A 24,572-nucleotide genomic window follows, 5' to 3' on the forward strand; every position below is an offset into this window, starting at 1 on the left:
GAACTTGAACACAGTCTATTCAAAAAATACCAAGTTTCTAAGCGATTGTTAACAGAAGCATCATTATGGAATCAATTTTCTTCGGGTGATTTTGAAGGTCGCCAGACCTATCATTACTGAATACATTGTTCCTGCAACATGACATTTATCCAATGACAAATATTGATGTTGCTTCCGGGATTATTGGTTTTCTCCGTGGTTCCTGGGATTCTGAAGACAACGTCCCTCCAAAACACGGTGAAAAGAAACGTAAGTAAAAAAATATATTTTTTTCTCCGCCCATGATACATCAAATCAATAGACATTCTGGATATCACAACGAGGTGTACTTGGGAGAAAAGCTTCTTGCTCTCTACCGGGAATCGAACCCAGGATAGTGCACTGACCATTATACCACAGAGGTGAGATTTTTCTTTCTTAAAACACGTGCAATAGCATGACTTGTGCCGGCATGCCTCAGTGGACGCGGTCTTAGATCAGATGCGCGACGTCACTGCTCCAGTACTTTCAACTAAAGCGCGACATTGAAATATCAGGGTGGTAAATGTAATTAAATTACATACAAGGCAGGCAAGATAATGCAATTAACCGGTTCTGTCAGGCAATCACGCCAGCTGCTACCGACTCCGGTGGGTCATGAGACAGCCCTTATTATATGGCCCTGAGAGACTGGAGCCTCTCTAAAACTCAGCGAATGACCTCCAGGTGGCGGCAGTAGAGATAAGTACAGTCAAATCCCGTTTTAACGAACACCGTTATAGCGAAAATCTCGTTTTAGCGAACACTTTTCTAATCCCCAGATAAATTTACATAGGAAAAACGCAAAAACCTTAAATTTCTTTATAACGAAATTTCGTTATAACGAAGTGATTTTTCCAGTCTCTTGGGGTTCGTTATAACGGGATTCGACTGTATATCTCTACTCAGGAAGTCACAATATTATGAGAGTTTTAAGGGAAGAAAGATCACGTCTCCACGGTATAATGTGCCCTTCCAGGCTTACCAATGATCCTGGGTTTCTATTCCCGGTCCAGACAACGAAATCTTTTCCCTTAAGTTCACTTCGGGATAACGTGCATTAAATCTATTGATTTGAAGAAAAAAGAAAATAAATATTCGTTCGGCCTGGTTATATTTGCTTATCCTTAGTGACACATGTTAACAGCTATCAAATTTCTTTCCTAAGGCTTTAAATCACCCCCGTAAACTTCTACAATCAATGCATTTCACGATATTTTTAGTTAATAAAATTTATGTTTTCTCTTCTCCAATACCTACCTGGCAAATGACTTGACGACTCTATTTTCTGACGGTGACTTCCCGTTTAAGTGAGATTTTGCGTGTTTTCTTCCCCTGTCTATTACTGATTACGGACGCGGAAATAAATCGATTATTGTATAATGATTCTTTCTCGTATTTTTCGGATACGTAGGACGTCCATAAAAGTCATTTCCGTGCAGTATTTTCTTTTTTTTCATTCACTATCCATAATGTAAGATACTTACTTGCTCTGGTGAAGTTTTATCGAGAAAATTTTTGCGTTTTTCGTACTTCTTTGGTGATATTTGTAATGGCATCGCGAGAAAAATAAGTTATCACCTCTCTTTTGTTTTTCTCCACTCCCTCTACTCTTTGATCATTGTATTAATATATATTCAGCATTTTTTTTTTCTTTTCCAATTCCGATTGGACAGATGCAATCACGTGACCCTCACCATTTGGTGGAATAGTAACGACGAAAAATCGTGGTAGATTAATATTTGATTTACGTTGATTTATTTTTATTTGATCATTTTTTCATCATGTTTTGTTCGAAATATGAAATTTTAATCTACATGGGGAAAAGTAAAATGCACATTCTATTAACATTATTTTGACTTTTTGCACATTAAATTCGTGTGGTAGAATAAATAAGGCAAGTGTTTTGAGTTGTTCACCTGAGGGCCGATGTATGCACAGTGTGTTAGAAATTTTTCGGTTCGTTTGAACCAATCAGTCACCAGACATTTCGTCTGAGAAATTTGGTCAGTACAGACAATTTTACGGGCGGGGGGGGGGGGGGGGACGCAGAAAATTGGTAAACAAATTGCTTCAGTCGAAGAGGATTTTATTTGTGTAGCAGCGTCAAATTATACAAATACTACAAATACAAATACAACGCCACAACAGGCAAAATACCCAACGAGGTGGCTGAGAAAAAGATGCCCATAACAAATATCGATGTCATATATTTCAAAAATACAGCAAAAATGCCGCTGTGGTGGTCGAGTGGTCATAGTGACGGACTCGCATCGCGGGGACCCGAAACCGACCATGGCCCCCGCTCTGTCCCCATAGGGGATATAAGCTGGTCACCCAGAGGGTTTGGGCCATGGTGGAAGAGCGATGCAATATCCGGAGCACTAAGCACCCAAAGACCACCAGCGGATAAGAAGACAAAAAGTTGAGGTTACATGGGCAGGTGCATACGCACGTCGCCAGCAGGCCACGAAGGGGGCCCACAAATAACTATAGACACACATATATAAGATACATAAACATATATATACAAGCACTCATATATATATAATATATACAAGACAGGCGACATTGTACATTGACAGCAACGGGAATCAAGGAACTTCATTGTCTATCAGAAGTCGCGCACAAAGACACCGTGAGACAATCCCAAAATATCGCATTTCATGCCAGAGGATCATAGTCTGAGTCTGATGAAGGGTTGTTATCAGCTTGTGAGGGAGCTGAAACATTCGTACTTTGGCACTGTTTCGTGACTGTTAATTTGTCTTCGTTTGAAATGACGTATCTAATAAGGCGCTTAATTCTTTCGATTCTGGAGTGTTTTCTCAGTAACTGTTTCTTCCAAGTGGTGTAATTCTGTGGCGTAGTAGAGCCAAAATGAAAGTCCTTGGTATACTCGCATGCCGTAGCATAGTGAAAGACGGTTCCCTCCCCTCCACATTTACACATGCTTGAAAACCTACTCTTATGAAAACGATGAAGATAGGAGGGGAAGGGGCCATGCTCTGAAAAAAATAAAATAGCCTCTCTAGACCAGCCATAACTAGAGCATTTAACTTGTGGGAGAACTTCATATATCTTACGACCTGTTTTCGTGTCATTTGACCATCGCGATTGCCATTTCTGTAACAGATCATTTTGCAACTTCTTCATCGCCCACGACTTTGGAAGAAGGATAGAGAAATCTGTTTCTGGTCTTTCGGTCGCTCTTTTGGCTAACCGATCAGCTGCTTCATTCCCAGTATTTTCACTATGCGCTTTGATCCACGAGATATAGATATGTCTATTTGGCAGTAACAGGTCTCTAATTTTCCGAGCCATCATGTGGCGTGATAGGGGGTCTAGAACCGCATATAATGAAGAAAGTGAATCAGAAAAAATGTGTGTTTCTTTCTTGCTAGCGCTTGCCTGTTGCGTAGCTGTGAGCAGCGCAAACAGCTCCGCCTGAAATACCGTATTTAGATCATTGAGTTTATTGCTCCAGTTACTTATCTCCAAGTCATCCTGAAAGGTAACCATGGCCGAAGCCACTCCATGCTCAGTCTTGGAGCCATCAGTGTAGATCTTATATTCAGCCTGTGGGTGTATTTCTCCTTTTAGTTCAATGCGGCATTCCTCCACAGATTGTGAAGGATGCTGGGACCATCCTGTGATTTTCCTTTCCATCTGAACGTAGGAAAGTGTCTCGCCATTCCCCAGCGTAACAGGAGTTTTCAGACGGGTCAAGAGGCTAAATTTGGCTTCACATTCTACCAGGAGACTGAGTGGGGGCAATCCCAGTATGACTTGTAGTGCATTTGTGGGCGTAGTTGAGTAGGCCTTAGAGATATATAGCAGATATCCCCTCTGAATTGAGTCAAGGCGCTTCTGTAGGGATACGGTAGCATTGGCTCCCCATATGGCGGCTCCATACACCAGAATACGTTGTGCGACCGTGATGTAAAGAGTCCTGCGCATCCTAGTGTTGATTCCCCAATTCCTGCCTGCTATGCAGTGAAGCCTCGTGAGTAGTTGATTGGATCTTGTGTTCAGCTCTGTGATATGGTCTTTCCAGTCCAATTTGTCGTTAAAATGGATACCTAGAATTTTAATTTTGCGGAGTCTCTTGATGAAGTTGTTTGACGAACGAATTTGTGGCGGACGTTTCCCTTTGGGGGAGACCCATAGGAAGTTTGTTTTGTTGGTGGCTAATTTAAGGCCGTTCTCAGTTAGCCAGTTGCTGATATCAGCCAGGACGCTGGAGGCGTTTTTACCAACTCCCTCCACCGTGGGGCCCGAGACCAATACGATAATGTCATCCGCATAGGCCTGGACCAGCACGTTATTTGGCCACTTGAGCTGGAAGATGTTGTTAAGTACCAGATTCCAATATAGTGGGCCAGAGCAGGACCCCTGTGGGCAACCTTGAGTTAATTGTTTCGACACTGCTCCACTGCCAGTAACTATTGAAACTGTACGGTTAGAAAGAATGTCTTCGGCTATTTTCTTTAGCTGGGAGGAAATTGGAGCCTCGTTTAATCTGCTGCGGATAACTGGATATTTAACAGAGTCGAAAGCCCCTTGAACGTCAAGAGTTATGATTGCCATGTCGTGCTTTTTCTTTTTCTGTGTATTAATTTCTTGCTGAATGGCAACCAGAGCGTGTTCAGTGGAGACACCATGTCTGAAACCAAATTGGTGGTCATTGATCCAATTAACTTTGTCTAACTCGAATACAATTCGTTGTGCAATTATCTTTTCAAATATTTTTCCTACAGTCGACAGGAGATGTATAGGCCTATATGACTCAGGTAGGCTAGGATTTTTATCTTTTTTCAAAAACAGTAATACTTTACTGTTTTTGAAGTGTGTAGGAAACAGCAGAAGTCGGAAGCATCGGTTGTACATTACGTACAAAAATTCAGGGAACGTCCTGTTGATTCTTTTGATCAGGATATTGTTGATCATGTCCATTCCAGGCGCTTTTTTGTCATTTAGATGACTAATGACTCTTTTGATTTCGCTAGAAGTAATTTCTGGTTCAACAAAACAAATGCGCTCGCAGTCAGCTGTCTGGGAAGACTGACCTATTTCATTTCCTTCATCAGGAAAAATGTCGGAAAGTAATTGTTGTGCTTGCACGCGTTGGCTGTCATTGTCTGGGTTATATGAGAATATTTGAGGCGTAATTTTTTTTTGCCTTATAGCTGCCTTGAAGACCTTGCCAAATGGATTAGTAGAAGCCTCACAAAATTGTTTCCACGCTTGGTGTTTGGTCTTTTTGATAAGCTTATTATGCAAGGCCCTTCTTCGATGGAAAATCTCTTTCAATACACCTCTATTCTGATCGGTGGCCGCGTAGAATTTTCGCTTGCTAGACCGTAGAGCTTTTCTCGACACCTCCAGTTCTTTGTTCCACCAGGGTGCAGCTTCTTTGGTGGTTGTGGTTATTTTGAGCCACCTATTGCCTATTGATGATATTAAATTAAACGAATTTGAAATAGAGTTGTCTAGCTCTTCTCTATTTCTCGCATGATGTAAGTCACTAATGATATCAGGCATTTGTCTACCGAGAGTTTGAAGAAAATTTCTAACTCTTCTTTCAGAATTTGAATACTTGGCGATGGTTTGTAAATTAGCTTTTTCGGTCAGAGCTAGATGTATATAGAAGTGGGGACTCAAGCTGTCTTCATCAGAAATGCTCCAGTGGGTTCTCCGAAAGATATCTACATCGTTCGTTAGCGTGACGTCAGGGCTGCCCGAAGCATCCTCCCAACTATAGGTGCAGCTGCCATCATTGAGAAGTGAAAGATGTTGAGCCCTGAGTAGATCTAAAAGTTTACGTCCCCTGCTGTCGATGTCCTTGTAACCCCAATGTATATGGTGAGCATTCATATCGGCACCGATGATTGAAGAAGTTTTGCCAGTTGTCTGGGAAATAATATTGAGTTCAGTGATAGTGTCTTCTATTTTTTGGGATGGGGAGGCGTAAGCTGATGTCAGAACAAGCTCTTTATTTGTCAAACAAATTTTTACGGATACACTGTTTCTGAATGTCAAGAAACTTGATGCAATTATTCTGTTATTCGGAATTATTATAGCTGCTTTACAATTTTGTGAATTAAATTTCATCCACATACCAGGAAGGCCCTTAAGCATTCCTCTATACTGCCACGGTTCCTGGATTAAGGCTATATCTATTTTTTTCTCAGAAATATGGTGCACCATAGTATAAGTGGCAGTTTCACTCCTGTTCAAGTTAATCTGAAGTATTTTAAGGTTTGTGAACATTAGTACTGTTATAGGCTAGAATACGTAAGTTGCGGCACCCTTTGCCGATAGATGATATTTTAATTTGAAGTTATTTCCAACAGCGACACTAATGACCTTAGCCGCTAATGAGTGGGCGCATTTCACTACTATGTCGTTTTTCCTGGGTATAATATCATATATATAGTCAGATAGTTGCTCATATTCCATTTGTTCATAGAAGTCATTTAAGATGATTTTTCGATTGATGTAATCATCTTCAAAGAATTTCAAATGCAGAGGGAAATTGTTTATATTTTCCAATGCATCAGCATATGAGACCGTCCTCTTCGGATAGGAGAGTGTGGTGCCATTTGTCAGCTGACGTTTAGGTATCATCCCACCTGCAGTTTTTGACGATGAATAGGATGTTATCGTGCCACGGCCAGAAAGTGACGTCCAAATTCTTGGTTGTTTCCTGCTGGCTTGACATCCTTGTTTTTCAAAGGATCCTTGATTTTGTTGTGTCGCTCTTCGACCCTGTTTCACTGAATTAGGTCGTGGCAGATGATCATCTGGAATTACGACAAAATAAAGTTGCCTCAGGATTTTGTCATTTAAAATCCACCGCTTAAGTTCCAGGCGATCGTTCTGGTTTAAACAGTCTATTGCAGTTCCACCTTTAATATTCCTGATGTTACTGATTTTGCTGTTGAAAATATGAAGGGAAGTTATATTACTAGTGGCTTGTAGATTTTTCATAATTTTATTCCTATACAACAGCAGGGGGAAAGTTTTACCACTTGTGGTTTCATTTGCTGTGGTCCGTTGCTTTCGCTTTTGTCTTTTGTTCAGTACTTCGGTGAATGTACCACTCTCGAGATCATCTTCTGTATCTTTGCCATGGTTTTCCAAATTTCTCCCGGTTTTTGATGTTTGTTGCAGGGACATGTTATACAGCCTTTTCTGTATATTAGTTCTATGTGGATGAGTCTTCTCATCCATAGTTTCTCTTGTATAATCCACTTCTTCGACGGTAACATACTGGCTAGTATCACTGTCATCTTCTGTATCCCTTCTTTGGTCCGACGCTTGTATTGACGTTGGCGTGTGGTTATTGGGAGTTGTCTTATGCGTGATATGCATTGGCACCTTAGCCTCAGTGGTGTGTAGATAGTTGTTTTGTTTATTCGTTGAGCCGTCCTTACATTTCCACTGTTTTGTCTTGTTATTCATTTGCCTCTGTGGTTGGGACTTTTCCTTACTGCCTGTGAGTTCATTGTTTTTGTTAATGCCAAAGACTTCCTCGATCTCCCTCTGCGATTTCTTGTAACATTCTTCAGTTTGTGTGATTATGTCAACTCCAGTGGGATGATTCCAGTCATGCCTTTCGTCAGTTTGCTGTGTTTGGGTGGCTCTTGTTGTAAGAGTCTTCTCTTGGTCACCCAACCACAGTAATAGGATATCAAGCCTCTTCTTCGCTTTTTTCCGGTGCGTCGCTGGTATCCCATATTTGAAATTCTTACCCACTCCCGTAGTGTAATTTATGATTTGAAACAAGTCCTTGATGATGTCATCTACCTTGAAAGTTTTTCGTGCGTTAATAGGAAGCACTTGAGGATTCATTTTGGCGTTGCAGGATTTGTCAGTCCGTTCATGAATAGTTCTCCCAGCTGAGCTAGGTGATATCTCATTTGCTTTTGAGGATTCCTTTTCATCTGTGTTCCGATTTTTGGAAATATCCATCGGATCTCTCTTGGAGTCGGGAGGCTTATTCCACTTTGGTCTGTCTCCATGTGACGATTTATCCTTAAGAAAAGGACTGAGGCTGCTATATATGGCCTCCCTTTTCTTTTGAGAAATGTTCTTTGAATTTTTAGTTTCTCTACTGGGAGAAAGGATATCATCCATATCTTCTTCCTCTAATGGAGCCCTGAAGAATTTGGAGCTCAAGGATTGGTCTTTGTAATCAGAAATTGTATGGCTTCCCCTATCGCCATTTGTCTCATAATTATTTAGGGAACTATCAGCTCCTTTTCTATCGAGTATGTTCATTTGTTCTTCGGGGATCAGATCTATTAATTCATCCAACAGCTGACGAATGGAAGTGTCAAGTTCCGAAACTGTATTAATTCGGATCATGCTGTTGATCATGTCGTGAATCGAATACAGTTGTTGATCCTTTGAACTCTTGCTTGATGTTGTCAATGGACTATGTGTTGCCGTTGATTCATTTTCCTCTCCTATAATTTCTTGTGAGACACCGTCTTTGTCATCATACTGAGTCTGCCAGTCCTCTGTAGATACAATTTGTTCATCATCGTTTAGTGGGGGTGTTAACTGTGTCGAGTTCAGAAAGCTCTCCGTATCCATATACGAGTCGATCTCTAAGCTATGAAAAGTTTCAGACCCGTTTGAAATCTCTACGGTGCTGTCGGCTTGTTCCTCGTCCGACGATGAAATCATTTGGAGGAATCTATCGACATTTTTGTTCTTATTTCTTACCCGGGGAGTTTTCTGTTTCTTATGATGTTGTAACTCAATGGAGTCGTTGATCTTTTTATTTCTGAAATAATAGCGTCCGTCCGCAGACCTCTTTGGGGTTGACAGCACTTTTTCCGTTGGTGGGGGTGTCTTTTCCATTCTCACACTCTCGGATATTTCAGTTTCAATGAATTTTGAGAAACCAAAACGGAACGTATGACCTGGAGTAATATCATGTGTCAACACAGTCTGCAGCATCAATTACACTATTCGAGGAGAAAACGGTACGAATACGGGACAATTGGTCAATGAAAGTCATTTTGATCGGGACACATGGTCATAAATTACAAAATTCTAATCGATATAGTATATCTTTATCGTTTGGCCGCAATGTTTACATAATTGACCAGGGACTCCTGGCACAAACAACATATTTTGAAAAATCATATAAAAACTTCAATTAATCGTAGAAATTCGGTTCTTGCGGCGGAACAATGCAATCAAAACATATTATCCAGGCAGAATATTGTGCTATTTTTAAGGACAATTCGTAAAAAATTGTGTCGCTATAAAGTTACACCATGTTAGACTCTCGTAGGAACCATTACGAGAAAATTTTCAAACGATTGTAAATATTTAACAACTACAGATATTTCGATGCGGTTTGAAGAGGAGAGAAATATACAGGTCTCTTAATAGGAAATTTTCAAAATTATGGTCAAAATAAACATAGAAAGGATTCAAAAAATTTTTCTAATATACCCCATAGACTTAACATGCGCAGATCAAAAATTCATATCTCTAGAACAAAGTCACCGAATTGAATTCAAGTTATCTCAAATTGTTCCTCTGGTTATTACCCTTCTTATTCGCAGATTTAATTGAAGACAGCTCACCGGGAAATTTCAGGAGACCATCTTTAAAAGTCACACTTGATCAGTGACGTCATCAACGTTGTAGCTCCATTAGAAGCCACGCCGCTTCCAGTGTCAAATTTAATCGTCCGTAACTTTTTAACGCGACGTCAAAGAAACACCCGGTAAGAAATTAAACGAACCGCGCACTTTATTAAATCCAACAGCACGTTACTCACAATCAAAAATACGCTGGCACATTTCGAAAGAGATACGAACACAGGAGCTTTTCCTCTCCCTGCATCTTCATCGCGGGCCATCCCATCCCATCGCGGGGACCCGGGTTCGAGCCCCACCGTCGCCACAGTGGTGGTCGGCTGAAGTTGGTTTTCTGTGGTTCCCAACTTCGAGCAGCAAATGCGAGCCGATCTCCCCGTTAAAAAGTCTCGCCACAGAGAGTAACAGACCTACAAACAGTACAAATATTCAGTCATGACACATCACTCACTTCACTTCTGAGATATAGATGGCAGCACTGAAAAATCATACACAACACTAGATACGCACTCAGACTGTTAGGTACACGCAATTACACTTCCGGCACAACTCACTAGGTAGAAAATTGCCTATGGCGATAGACCTGAGTTGTGCTCGGTTTGAAGAAAAAAGAAACCCAATTAAAAATGCAATTAACAAAAATTATAAACAATATATACACGTGATAAACATCATACAATGCCCATACAGAATACTTATGGTTGTCTTATTCTAAGTATGGATAGCTTCTCGATTTACCCCAACATGTTTAGGACCTCTTCTGTTTAGCCAAAGGTTGCCTACTTCATGTCATATCTTATGTTGTTCATAAGGGGTGGCTGATGTGATGACTATTATTATTACTACTTAACCGAACATGCACTTCGTACATATTCCTCTGAGGAATTTCTAACGAACAGTACATGTCAGAACGTGTTACGTGAAGGTATGCATATGTATGGTCCAAACGTATTTATGTTCTTGCAGTTGTGTTTGTTTCGTGTCCTTGCTAGTTCTACCATGTGTGCTCGAGACAATTGTTCCAAGCAGATGTTTGAAAAATCGTTAAAAGAAAAAAAAAAACGGATAAGGAACAACGATTGGATATAGAGATAATCAATCAATCGATAATTTATTTCGCTTATGCGGCCAAAACAATGGGAACGGTTGACACACAGGAAACTAGTTGATGTATATGGCGATAATGCTGACGTCTCAAGTTTTCTCAAAAATGGCGTTTAGGTCAGCTTGGAATTGTAATGATTAGAGCTCGGATTATATACTGTAAAAAAGTGGCGAAATATGCTCTAAAATATGCACTTAAAATGCCAAAATATGCACTTAAAATGCCAAAATATGCACTTAAAATGCCAAAATATGCACTTAAAATACCAAAATATGCACTTAAAATGCCAAAATATGACTTGAAAATGTCAAAATATACATTAAAAACAGAAAAATGAAGTGTATTATAAACCGAAAAATGAAATGCATTAAAAACCGAAAAATTCATTAAATTCCAAAATATGCACTTATAAATGCCAACAAAATGCATTAAAATCCTAAAATATACGCTAAGAAAATTCTGAAAAAAAATGAAAATTGCCAAAAATAAGAAAATTTAAAAAATCACCATGCAAATATGCAGATGGGCTTTAAATAAATGTTTTCTATTTCTCAGAGCATATTCATTTACAAAACCATCCCTACATATGTATACTGTATACTGTGCTTATACAAAAAAACTTCTACATATTTTTTATTTAGGCATTTTTAATTTCTAGTTTGCTGTAGCTGCTCAGTAACGAAATACCAGTAACAAAGGAATTTCGACACCATTTCTAAAAAAAAAAATATTTAGCGCTTTTGACATATCTCTAGAAATAACCTTAAAAATAGAACAGTCGATATTTGGAAAAAAAATAGGAGCATCTCTATTAATTCACTAAATTTCACCTACGGCAGAGAAAAACCGATATTATAATACACAGTAAAACCCCTTCTTAACGGACATTCCTTAGATGCAGTGACCCTTTTGTTTCGGCCAAATAATATTTCCTCCTTGTATAATAGAAGAATGCATCTCAAACCCCTGATCAACGGTCACCCCTCATTTTACGAACGAATTTTTTTGTAACGCCAGTGACCGCAATAGAAAGATTTTACTGCATTATTAGCAATATTTATTACAAAAATTATAAAAAAAGGTGATTACGCTTGACTAAACTTTCAAAAATATGCACTTATTGTGAAGATTCTTTGATTTTATGCATTTACGTGCATTATTGCTAAAAAAGGCTAAAACATGCAAATGCATATGTGCATATGCATTTGCATATAATCCGGGCTCTATTAATCATTCAACATCTTGAAATTGTTTTCGCGTCTGAAATAGAAGCCTGAGATGTGCATTTATCACCCTGTACCAATTTCACCCAATTATGTTGGTTAATAGAGAAATAAATTTAAAACCTAGCACAAAATCTCACCTTATTTGATATTACAAACTAAAATAATATCATTCTAATCACAAACACCCACTTCATTAAAACCCATTATTATAATGACATCCCTGAAATAATCTCCAAATAGTTATGGCGTAAGTGTTTAAAATTTCGATTCTAAGATGTAAATAACCGTAGACATGTAATAATAATAATTTCGGTGCTTACAATCACTTTGCGCAATACAGACGTCGACGGGAGCAGAAATTACATGTCTAGACAGAAATCGTACTAAAAAAAAGAGAAACAGGCCTATAGGGAATCCTCGTATGGAGAAATCCTTGAGAAAATAACATGGGGGGAAAAAATATTACACAAGTGGTACTAAATTGAATAAATTGGATAAATTATATCTCGAAGAAATATTCTGATATTTTTTTGTATCCCAAATGTTTGTAATGTTATTTGAATGACAATCGTTTTTATGGTCGCTTAAAATTCCCCCAAAAAATTAAGATTCTTCTCATTTCTTCGCAATAACTCCGTGAAAGTAAAATACTTCTAGATATAAAAATTTGAATATTTTTACTTCGTTGGCTTTTACTCGCCAAGTTTTATAGCTTTTTTGTCATTTTTAACTTAGCTCTATATAAGGAGGTTGTTAGAGTTTTTTTTCCTCTACTGCTAATGTGTATCTGTATATGCTGGAAGATAAAAAAATCATTCCACTTCGTGCATGCTAATGAAGTTTATTAAATTGTCTGTCTCGTTGGAAACGGGGCGTTGAATACAAAAACTCCCTAAAGAAATTTGTTGCGAACGAAATATCATGTGTGTGTAACTAGTGTCTCTTATATTTCTAAATATCCGGAGGGAAAATAGAACGTATCGATTGAAATAAAGTCGACGCCGCTTATTATAATCATGATACTATAATCATTTGGGTATTGTTATCACTTTCGCAAAGTACGGAACGGACTAAAACATAACAAGGGGAAAATGTGTTAACACTTATCAGGACTTTGGTTTATGTTATCATTTTTCCCCCACCAGAAAGGTTTCATCTTGCATATTTGGAAACTATAACCAAAAATTTTTTTTTCCTTTAACTATTGTTATCAATTTGCAAGACTATATAGGAGGTCAGAAGGGTCCGCTATTGACAGAAATTTCCGTATTCGACGATACCGGTAAATGCGACACACCGCACTCTCTTACACTTCCTCACTAGTAAGCGGTCTGCGGAATGCGATTTCCACATTTTCCCGATTTCCACATGAAATAGAATCGACGCCGCTTATTATAATTACGATACTGTAACCATTCGGGTATTGTTATCACTTTCGCAAAGTACAGAACGGACCAAAACATAACAAGGGGAAAATGTGCTAACACTTATCAGGACTTCGGTTTATATTATCATTTTCCCCCCCAGAAAGGTTTCATCTTGCATATTTGGAAACTGTAACCAAAAAAAAAATTTCCCACTTAATTATTATTATCAATTTGCCAGACTCTGTAGGAGGCCTGTTGACAGATATTTCCGTATTCGACGATACCGGTAAATGCGACACACCGTGCTCGCTTACACTTCCTCACTCATCAGCGGTCTGCCTGTGCCTGGCAGCTTTTTTTAAGGCGAGAAAAAATTTCACGCATGCTCACAAGGATTGTCTACTCACGTTCACCAAACCACGCCTCCACAGCTTCATTGGTTGGTGCACGAAAAATCATGGTCGGATACATTTTGAACAAACCTCGTATGTGTACACGTTGTCGTTGTCATGATTTTCCGAGGTATGCACGATGCGTTCGTAGTGCCGCTGTCTAATTTGTGAAAAGACTTCTCTGACAATTAGAAGCTCACATATGCACCTTATAGGCGAGAAGCAAACTTCATCGGCCCTGTCATTCGGGATCACTATACACACCAGACTACACCATAATCTCATGCGTATGAATTAAACCAGGGGTGGGAACTCTACGTCAATTGCGCCGCACTACACCAAAATTAACATCTTGCGCCATCCTGCTCCAATAGTACAATTTTGTATTGTTCTGCGCCAAATATCGAATTTTGCTTCAGTATGCCAAGAATTTCGGAGAGGACGCCAAAAATGTTTTGTTCCTGCTTGCCGCGAAACGAATCTTTCCCAGAAGAGCGTGTTTTATTCCACTGTACTTGAACTATCGCCTTATTTAAACAATCGGCCCCTGCATCGGGCTTTCCATCGCGAAACCCCGATATTATCCGTGATCGTGCAACTGAAGATTGTTTGCAATGGTCTTTCAGCTTTAAAGCGCAAATGCGAGTCAGTTTCCGTTTTCAAGAAAAAAGTGGCCTCTGGAAGCAGCAGAAATATCGTCAGTAGTCGATCGTCATTGCGTCAAATCTCGATGTTTCGTGAAAAGAAATTTTCATTCCGGGAATAAAAAGCGCATGTCCGCCGATTGCTAATTTAGAAACTTTGCCGATTAATAAGCGTTAAATCGCCAATGTTGCCGAATAACGAGTGGTAAATCGCCAATGTTGCCGAATAACGAGTGTTAAATCGCCAATGTTGCCGAATAACGAGTATTGAATCGCCAATGTCGCCAAATAATGAGTGCTGAATCGCCAAACATCGTGGTGATTCTTCCGAAATTCTCTCCCATTTTGCCACAATTTCTTTCAGAGAATAAAGAAATTGAACACTTATAGAACATTTTTGGCTCATTTGAAGTGCTGCTGTTGAAGACAGACAATAGTGTAGTGCCCTCCGTAAGCAAAAATCATCTTAAATAGACTGGTGCGAAAAATTTTATGACAGCCGCTGTTTCAGACAAGGTGTCAAATGCCTGAAACAACAAAAAGAAAAAACAAGCTGATGAAAAGATGTTTGATAAAAAAAAAGACAGTGCAGTTGTTATATTTGGAAAAGTGGTGAAGGTTAATGAAAATATTGTTAATTTCGCTGCTCCAATTTATAAATATCTGCTCCGAATCCTATATTTTGCTGCTCCGAATCCTCAATTTGCTGCTCCAAAACTGCTCTGAATCTTGAATTTTGCTGCTCCAAAGCCGCTCCAAAATGGTCTTTGTCACTTCTCACACCCTGATTAAACTGATACAAACTATCGTTAAAATAATCAATTTTAGAATTTGATTTTTTCTCTACAGACAATTAAGAACAATATTTTAAAAGTATTCAAAAACTTTTAACGTAACCTCCATAGAAATATCAGTAATATCAGAATAAAAGTATTTGTGCGACGTCACACCGTAGATTATTCTTTCAAATACCTTTTTACGAGACAGAAATGGACGGCTTAATCAATTAATATAAAAAAGACACAAATTAGTTATTAATGGTATTAAACCAAATCTTTTTCTCCACAGCCAACCGAGATAAAATCCATTGTTGAATTCCCAAATTACCCTTTAGTTCTCAAAAGTGGTCGAGATAAGGAGGAAGGTGTAATATATCATCCTCCAATCGATATTATCGATCACAAATCGAACGGTAAGCCTTTATGGCCACGTTACTGCGTTCCGTATATAACTTTCAAGAAACTATATTTCTTCCTATTTTTTTGCCAAATTTCATCGTCAAAAGAACAATTAAATTGTAACACGGATTTCGGAGAATCATTTGCACGTCTTGATGATCCATCGGTTCCAATGTAAAAGTTCAATGAGTAGCAGTAATTTGGGTCAAACGAAAATCTCCCGAAGAGAAAGTGGTGTCTCATCAGTAATTAACGCTGTGGATGAAGTGAGTTTTGGTGGGGGAGAGAAATACAGCCACCTTTTCGTGTACCCACCAGCCAAAGGCGTGGTTCTCTTTGAAGAATTGTACGTGCTACAACAGGCTGGCAGTACATGATGGGTAGAGGTTGGTAGGGGCGAAAAAAGGTTACTCACACTGAATTATAATCCGTTTCAAGGTAATTTAACTGCGCGTCGTGTCGACAGTCTGTCGTGGTCAAGGTGATAAAAAATTATTCCGATGTATGTATGTATGTATGTATAGTGTCATATGAAGTCAATGTCCTGACTGTTCATATTTTGGTCATCAGTGAGATTAGTTTCTGTTTCGATGCATGCAGATGTTTTTCATCAACTAAAATGCCAATTGCCTACCTATTTGGTAAATTAAATATTTAGATACAATGGAAGAATGATTAACACATTTAAACTGAATCGAATAACAGAATTATTCACCCTCATAAATTTAGTAATATACGAAACATTGACGTATCATACTGTACATGAACAAAAACCTAATAAAAAAATTCGTTTCGAAAATTTTTTCCCCTTAATATAGTTCCTAAAATATTCAATTTATTTCCACAGTTGATAATTTAACAATCTTGATATATATATTTTTCCATAAGTTAAAAATCATGATTGTTAATTCGAGAAAATTCAAATAACCTACTTTTACCTATTTGGCTATGTAAAATAATCTTCTTGGACACTCCGCTAAATATCGATATTTTGTATTTTGTCTATCAATTGCATTCCTGTGTTGCCACACACACATTTCCTTATCTACATATATAAAATTTATTCTCTGTAAAACGATCCCTATACAAATCTACAATTTTAGATCGATGGTCGCCAAATTTAGCATATACCAAATGGGACCGGACTTGAGCAATCGGCTACTTTAAAAGCTTGTCAGAGCAGGGCAAATGCCCGAAATGGGTGGAAAAACTTTAGGGCAACAATGATTTTCGGAGCCTCAACAATCACTTTCGGAGCGTTTACTTTGGTTTTCGTGGTTTCCTACCAATGCGTGCCAGACATGTATATGCCTTTATATGGTTTTCCATTTCTTTAATGCTGCCAGTATTATGCATGATAGTTTATGCCTTTATAATTGTTCGTCACATTTTCAATCCTCTCAGTTATTCAAGAAAACCCGGGCAGCGCAGTATATTATAGCTAGTATTATATTTTATTGATTTATCTATGTATTTCTTTTCTTTCGTAATTATTTGTGCCCACAAACAGGAAACAATTAATATTTTTGTGGGCTCAAAAGCTAGCTTAGCACCTAAATGAGCTGTGTCTGTGTTTCAACGGGTTAAATAAAATTACCTTATCTTAATATCTTAATATTATTCTGGTGAAACATATTTCTAACATTTCATAATGTTTCCATTCATGATAATCCTATTACCTTACATCTTTAATTTCATATACCGACTGACTAATTTATTTACTGTTAATTAATGAAATTACTGTTTGAGCTTCAGGAGTTTTGAAATCGTAATTAACGTAATCTAACCGTAATTAATCGGAATATTTGATAATTGCCATCTTTCAGTGTTTGATCAATCATAGTCATAAACGTATATGACATGTACACTACACATTGTACGGTAGAACGATGTAAAGTTTAGGTATCGTTGGTTAGTCGGTGTACGATTAAAAATAACTTTTTGAATAGAAATTATTGGTTATATATTTAACCACGATAAATTATATTAATTATATTGATCTGCAATGCCTAAAAATAATGTCAAGAAATGGTTAATATTCTATAATTATTTTGAGAAATGCATGCGAATTCGTAATTACTGCCTGAGAGTATTAGTAATTATTTTTATGTATGCAAGGGTATATTCCTTTCAGCTGTATGAATCGTTTAAGTTTTTTTAATAGAGTTGGAAGCATTTCTATACATGTTTTATGGCTTAATACGCAATGCCCCGTCTATATAGTTATCAAAACTATACATTGTTGGCACAATAATGTGGCATCGATTGCGTCTACGCTGGCAAATGGCGGCGCTATGACAAACATTACAAAGAAAGAAACTTCACACTAGGTTCACAACACGGGCATGCACATTCCAACATGTACAGATTCGTTAGTAGTTCCGCAGAGGAATATGGATGAGGTTGCATGTGTGGTTTAGTAGTAGTATAGTTATTCAAAAGTAATGGCGGATACAGAGAGTACCGAACATGATTAGTTTAAATTTTAGTCGCATTGAAAAGGTCAACTCCTTAAGTTTATTTCTAGTTCATTTAAGTTCAATGTTAGCATCTTCAGGGTATCTGCGGAGTCCAAACGACACTCGATCGTTTGTTAAGTATTAAGTAGCATTTGGGCAGTTGTTAAATAAACTGATGCATGCTGTTTCAAATAAAATAAAGCTCATAATTCTATTTAGTCCATACTGTAGTCAAAGCACGCACTGAACCTTACGTTGTGGCATGCTGCCTAATTTAACGAACACCAACTCCGGCCATATCACCAGACGGCAATTTCCAACCAATGGAGTTAGGTGGAAAATGAAGGCGCCATCTATCGGTTGTCGCCCCAGGCTGCGTAAGTAAAGAACTTGTGCCCGATGGATTCGATCCCCTGTACCTTCACTAGCATCTTACCATTGCGCCACTCTGGTGCATATTCTCATACTGACTGGCACTCACCTCACGATTGCTGGGAAAAAGCGGCTCAAAGCAGCTGCCGGCAGTACGCATGCGCTACGTCGTAAAAAGTCTTGAATAAACCGAAATAAAGATATTGGATCAGACATCATATCAGTTTCGGCATAACATCCAGAAAATTCAATTGTCGGTATATTTCATACAAAACGCCAACTGGAGCGAAAATGGCTGTAGTTAAGGGAGGCTGCTGCGGCTCCACTCAGCGCTTCACGCTACTAATACGTGTTATAAGGAATTCAAAAGTGTGTCTCTGGTGTATTCGTTATCGCGCTTGCCCGATATGCAAGGGGATCCGGTTTCGATTCCCGGAGGAAGCAAATAACTTCTCTTTCCGAATATCAGTTTCGACATAACATCCAGAAAATTCACTTTATCAAAGACATTGAAAAATTTCAAAAAATTCAAAATTTAATTTTAAATCGGATTGAGAAAGGGTAGAATCTCCATCGGTTTTACTACATTTCATGGATTGAGCAGTTTATATTGAAAATCACAATTTCCATACGTACATTGATGTCATGCTATTTTATCATGCGCGTAAGCTATTTTAATACTTTTCTTTAAAAATATTTCAAACATTTACTATAAGAGATATGTCAAACTTTTCACCGGCACATGGATACCTTATACCTACAATCAAAAATATGTGTAAAACATATTCAATGTTTACTGTAAAAATTTGCACAACTCCTAAAATTCATCGTAATTGAAAGCACAATAACTCATTTCCGAAGCAAAAATCACATTCCTCTATTATTTACTTTAAGGAAAGCGTCAAAATATAGACAACGTACAAAAAAAAAAAAAATGTATTTTTCCAGCAAATACAAAGATTTACTCAAAAAAGATCCAATTTCTCGGTACGGGAGTGAAGTCTGTCCCTAACAAGATATAAAAATTTATTTCCTATTCAATTCTTTCTTATCCCTCAGAATATCTGTCCATATGTTCTTAACAACGAGGACGTATTCTTTATTCTTCCAGAAATGATAATAATAAAAGAAAAAAAAAAGTAGACCCCAAGACGTTCCAAGTTATCACGTATATATTTATTTATCGATTTCTGTCTTATTCATCAGTCATGGGCAATATTTCTGTTATTTCTGTATTTGTTCGTCTCCTGAGTAAAGGCGGGGGAATAAGAAAAAGTACATACAGAGCCCTTCAGTACGACACGTTGAAAGGAGCAAAAGAAAAATATAAGTACATAGGATATAGACGGTCACGTTCACGTCTATCATTAACCTGTTTCCAGTTGCTGAATTATGGAGGAAATCCCTCACAATCGCCCAATGGCTTATATATTATATTTTCGATATTTTTTTTCTTGTCTTCTGTTTGCTTTTCCTGTTGTGTGTGATACTGAGGAAAGCCTGGTCAAATCAGATTGACAATTAAATGTTATTTTCACGTTATTTCAATTTAGTTTCATTGGTTAATGTCAAAATTCTATTTCCCGAGAAATGAGAAAATACTTGTATTTGCTTTACTAAACCAATGCATTTTCACCAGTTTGTCTCGAAGTAATTTTTGAAAAAAACTCTTATCCCTCGAAGGTCAAGCCAATGATAGTAAAAATGAAGTACGGGAATTCTGCACATTCCATGGAATAATTTTGTTTTACTATTATTCCGTGTAAGACACATTTATTGTTGTGAAATTGTAATTTATAACTTCAATTTTTCATGTAATGCAAATTATTAAAAAAAAAATTGGATTGAAAATGGGGATGTAGAGTAGAAATTCACCTTGGGCTTCAAGGAGTCCGTGGTACCTTGAACTTCACGAATAGGGAGTCCACTGTATCGAAAATATTTGGGGAATAATGCTGTACAGTACAAATAAATATACCTTAAAAAAGAACAAAATATAAACGTAAAATGCGTAGAGGCTAAGTTATTAATAAAATTTTTTAATTGAACTTGTTCATTGGTAAATTATTACAAAAATGTGAAAGGGTAATATTATGATCCATCATAATTGCTTTTTGTTTTAAAACTATTCCGGATAGCACTGAAGAAGGATAATCTGTTCAAACAACACAATAAACATCTGCGCTGACCATACTTCCTTCATTAAAGTACGGGAAACAGAAAATTGGGATACCTACGGGATATCACAAATTATCACCAAAAAAATTGTCAAATGTAAGTCAAATTGATAATTATAACCAAAAAAAAAATTCTTTCAAACTCAAGTAAAGTTGTCAATTGCAGTCATAAAAATTGAATGATGAATGACCCACCGGCACGTAAAGTCGCCAACTATCGCTGAAATTGTTGAAAAATCGCCAATGGCTGGAAATAAGGAACTTCCACAAGACGCAATGGATGACAATTTATGAAATTCACCAAACAAAACGTATATGTTAGACAAATATGTGAGATGAATGTGTTTATATGACTATAAATAATTATGATATAAATTATATTACGATAATTATGTCTGAAGCATGAAAAAAATAATTTTAATTCTTGATTTCAAAAGTTTTTAAGTAAGCCCCATCACATCAAATATGTGAGAGAAAACAGGTAATGTTTTATAAAATTTACAAAATCACGGAAATGTGTCCCGTAAAATACATGACATATGGTCTGACTATACATACAAGTTTTTGGCCGCGAGCGACAGAAATGCAAGTTACATGACCCGCGAGCTAAAAAAAACATTACGCATCTCCGACCTAAATCAAAATTTGTCTGCAGCAGTCAGGTTGTGTATTTGTAATTTTTAAAATGACGCTGAAAATAGAGTTAAAGCATTTTCTGTTTTAATTATTACTTTTTGATTAACCCACTCACCGGCATTGATGATACATCGTCATAACGGATGCTTTGTATTCCAGCATTGGCGAGATATACAGGCGTCCCGAATCGTTTGCACAGCAGATATATCTGCAAACATGTTGACTTTAGAAACATATTTTGTTACAAGAAGGTTCAAGTTTTAAGATTTTATAACATATAAAATTTGTTTCAGGGGTCGTTTTATTTTCTCGGCTGGTGACGGGGGATTATCTCACGGAATCGTGAGAACGGTGGTTTGTCCACAAGGGCTCTCTGGCATTCCTTAGATGAACGAGGTCGACTTTCACTGCGAAGGGGTCCGGCGGTCCAAGTTTCTAGAAAGTTATCGTGACTTAAGGCCCATTCACTACACTGATTGGTTGAAATTCCCGCTCTGGGAACATTATCTTGGGGTTTCGCTTCTCTCGAGGGTGATTATTGATGAGTATTCCAATGTGCGGAGATGTAAAAATTAATAGTTGAACAAGACTTCCATGTCCTTGATTATGTTGTGTGTGTCAATGTTTTACATTGTGAAATAGTTATAGAAAGGCACATCAATGGCACTAGTTGTAGAGCAAATATGGGGTATCATTATAATATTTTGTTTTCTTTTATAATATATTATTATTATGTAACCAAGGAGTCTAATAATAATTTTTTCACAACGTAAATGTTCTTGTCGTACAGCAATTATAAAGTATTAAATTTTAAAAGACATAAAAAGTCTCATAAAAAGTCACTTCTTTATCTTATTGTTTCCATTTAATTTTTTCTTCATATTTTAAGTAACGAGAATTATGACATAATAAAATTGTACCGTAGATAATATGTTATTATCGATGTCCTAACACATCTTGTGTAAATTATTGTCAATCATTCAAAACTTTATAATTACTTTATGACAAAGGCATTTGCGCTGTGATGAGAATTATGACATAATAAAATTGTACCGTAGATAATATGTTATTATCGATGTCTTAACACATCTTGTGTAAATTATTGTCAATCATTCAAAACTTTATAATTACTTTATGACAAAGGCATTTGCGCTGTGATGAAAAAAATAATTATTAGACTCCTTAGTTGCATAATAATAATATATATAAAGAAGAAAACACAAAAGATTATAACGATGCCCCATATTTGCTCTGCACCTTTCGCTATCGATGTGCCTTTCTATAACTATTTCACGATGTAAAAACATTGACACACACATCATAATCAAGACCATAGCAGTCCTGTTCAAGCATTAATTTGCACGTCTTCGCACATTGACATACTCATCAATAATCCTCCTCGAGGGAAGTGAAACCTTCCCCCCCCCCGAAGATATTGCTCCTAGAGCGGGACTTGAATCAATCTGCGTGGTGAATGGGTTTTACGTCACTGAAAGTTTCCAGGAACTTGGACTGCCTGACCCTTTCAGACTAAAAGTTGACCTCGTCCATCTAAGAAATGTCCGAGGGGCCATGTAGGCAAATTCCTATTTTCACGATCCGTGAGATAATTTCCCTTCACCAGATGAGAGAATAAAAAGGAAACACATACTCTTTATGCACAATATAACAATCCAAAATGACTTAAAAATGATTGACAAAATTTCGGAAATATCAAATGGCAACATCAAGTTTTTTGTATTGGAATGTGATCTCCATTGTGAAAAACCCTAAATAGCGTTCGAACGGCAACTGTAGCATGAAAATCACCGGCGGTAGATAGGCTAAAAGTGAGGACAACCAATAAGGACAGAGAAGCAGCATAAAATAAAGCATGTTATTGTGTTTCACAAATTTTCCACATGACCTTGTGGAGGACTAATCAGGCTGGGATCTCAGCCGAAGAAACGGTGTGACGAACATTAATGCTCTGGTGCACGGCAAAGTCCTTTTTACTTTTTCCTTGCCTAGCTCCGGGGATTTTCGTGCTACAGGTGCCATTCCAACGCTATTTAGTGTTTTTCAGTATCGAGATCGCATTCCAATACAAAAAACTTGGTGTTGCCATTTGATATTTTCGAAATTTTCTCACTGTAACCGTAACTGTTGAAGTGACACTGTTGCTTTCCATATCATTCTTGAGCGCATACCTCAAAATACCTTATGCCAAAATTTCATTCAGTTTCTGTGAATGGTATGATAGTTACGGGCCCATATGTCGGGATAGTTTTTTTATAATCACCCCGTATATAAATATAGATAGATAGCTAGATAGATAAATGTGCAATGCATGTAGTTCGATTGTATAGAAAAGCCAACTCTCCTAACAGTTGTTGTGATTAGTCTAAATTGAAAATAACTAGTATAAATCATAAGATTATCATTATAATATACTACAAATACTAAAAAAATAAAAATAAAAAGTTTAAAATTTCGTTTTTATTCGTTTTGTAATCTATAATTTTGATAAATTTTGTTACGTTCAATTTATACGATTTACACAATATTGCACATTCAAACTGATGGCACTTCGCTTAAGTCGTCACCACAATTAAGCCGTCATAAATTTTCTGCGAGTAACGAGCTATCGAGGCTTTACTGTATTTTGAATCACTGAAACTACAGGGGAATATTTATCAAGACTTCCTAATTCACCAATATTCTAGGTAAGAAATTCATCCCTTCCCCCCTCTGATACGTTTATCTGAAAATTACAAAAAAAATAATGAAATTGAATCTGAGTTGATAGATTGAAATCATCGTTGCTATCAAATTTTTTCGTCCGATATTTGTGCGATACGCATTTGAAATAATATTAGTTCATCAGAGACTTCGTTGGAATATTTTACCCAATAACGTTATTTACAGCTAGATAATTTCTTTTTTTGGAAATATTCATCTAATGAGTGCATCTCGAAAATTCTGAAGAAAAGAATTCCAAACATCAAGTGCGATTGAGGTTGCCAAAGAACGTCTCCTTTCAATGATGACTCGGAAGTAATGTCATGGGAGGGGGTGCAAGTTGTTCGAACGAATACTGAAGAGGAAACTCTTTCGCAACGTTTTAATCAAGGGTAAAAATTGCCGAAGCCTTCCATTTATACGCTCAAGATCACCGTCACGTGAATCCAATCCCCCCCTGCAATAAAAATTATGGCTTGCTCCGATGTTCGATGCGGGGAGACGGAGAAGCATCTAATGAGGTGCTATTCCTCAGTAAAACGGGTACGATCTCTATTAAAACTTGACAGGACTCGACTTCTTTGACATCAAGATACGTGCGTATTTAATTACAGGAACGGACAGAGAAAGTATAAGCATTTTTGCATATTT

General features: G+C 37.4%; 1 protein-coding gene across 2 annotated transcripts in view; it reads right to left on the minus strand.

Annotated features, from left to right (window-relative positions):
* The window catches only part of LOC149079229 (protein turtle-like), a 670,619-nt gene that overhangs the window by 508,727 nt on the left and 137,320 nt on the right, over positions 1 to 24,572 (minus strand). Inside the window, exon 2 of one of the 2 annotated variants that reach the window (XM_089240133.1) lies at positions 21,316 to 21,408. The exons of the other annotated variant lie outside the window; for it this stretch is intronic. The gene's annotated coding sequence lies outside the window, so the exon portion shown is untranslated. The remainder of the gene's footprint in view (positions 1 to 21,315; positions 21,409 to 24,572) is intronic. 2 annotated transcript variants of the gene reach the window in all.

Source organism: Pholcus phalangioides, unplaced genomic scaffold (assembly GCF_987345545.1).
Source record: "Pholcus phalangioides strain wild (caught in Gottingen) unplaced genomic scaffold, Ppha-v1.0 ptg000012l_1, whole genome shotgun sequence".
In the NCBI taxonomy this organism is placed as follows: Eukaryota; Metazoa; Arthropoda; class Arachnida; order Araneae; family Pholcidae; genus Pholcus; species Pholcus phalangioides.